This window comes from Myotis lucifugus, unplaced genomic scaffold (assembly GCF_000147115.1).
Source record: "Myotis lucifugus unplaced genomic scaffold, Myoluc2.0 scaffold_1330, whole genome shotgun sequence".
Classification (NCBI taxonomy): domain Eukaryota; kingdom Metazoa; phylum Chordata; class Mammalia; order Chiroptera; family Vespertilionidae; genus Myotis; species Myotis lucifugus.
The window spans coordinates 12,995-14,451 of NW_005872378.1; positions in this window are offsets into that span (position 1 = coordinate 12,995).

The window sequence follows — 1,457 nt, forward strand, 5'->3', positions numbered from 1 at the left end:
ATTAATATTTACAGTGTAAAATAAGATTTTTCTTAGAGTATTAAATTTGACAGTAAAGAGTTTAAGTGAAATAAGTAGTATTAACCAAAAGTTTCATTTCATGGTAAGATTGCTTAACATGCAATGAACTTAAAGCAGTCATATTTTTGTGCAAAAAATTTAAAAATTTAAAGTTATCTAGACTGCATTATAAAAATTTTCCAAAAGTCTCATAATAATTAAATCATAAAAGGGGGGATAGTAGGAAAATACCATGTAAGGAAAAATATCCTGTAACTAATTTATATCTGGAAAATTTTTTTTCATTTGTAGTGCTAATAGCAAGACACCCATGAAAAACTTACATGGTGTCAAAATAAGCCAAAGGAAAATCATTTGGGCAAATATATAAAGGATCCCAAGTAAAATACCCTTTATTAACCTTCAGTCGAGAATAGGTTTGTATATTTTCAGAAAACAGCTTCAAGACCATGTGGATTCCTGCAACAAAGAGGAATTCTCAGGAATGCTCCAGCCATGAAGACAAGAGGAAAAACAATCCAGGGATGGAAGATGCTGACAACGCTTTGCCATGCTAGCAGTCAGCAGCTGTGCGTCACTGCAGGTTGCCCAGGATCAAACCAGAGACAGTCGGACCTGCATTGCCACTATTTGTCCACCATCCACAAGTGAAATATCATTGCTGACATGTACACATAAGGAACTGTCAGACATTGAAACTTGGACTCAGAACTGTTGGACACTGAAATTGGGATTTAAACATTCTTTGTTCTTGAAATGTTATGTTTAAGTTTTAAAATGTTTTGGGTTATGAATTGGCATTGCTTTAATAGCCAGAGTTTTGTTCTTGATGTTTAAGTTTTATTTTTATTATAGTAGCTAATAATAATTTTTTTTAAAAGGGTGAGATGTGGGAAACTGATATAGGGTTGAGCCTCGGACTGACCTGCTGGCAAAGTCACAAACAAGTCCCAGCTTAGAGGGCTCAGTCCTCTAAGCATAATTAGGCTTGACCTTATAACACTCCCCAGATCTTACCTGGGAAACTAATGGGCTGAGGGAAGTACAGGGAGTGTAAACATGATCAAAACAGGTGAAACTCACAAGAACTGTAACTATGGTAACCACTGCATTGTTTACCTCAGACTATAAAAGGTCGGTGCAGACTGAGCACGGGTGGAAGGCCTTCCTCTTGAGTTGGACTTACCCGCCCGGTCCCCCAATATTTCCAAATTATCTCTTGTCTTTTCTATTTCATTTGTGTGCGGCTCCTCTTCCAGATATTGAACCCTGAACCACGCGGGACGTGAGAGGAAACATTTACGACAATACCCCACCCTGTATGTATGTGTGTGTATATATATATATATATATATATATATATATATAGACACAGATGCATATACATATATACATATATATATACATATGTACATATATGTGCGTTTATATATATA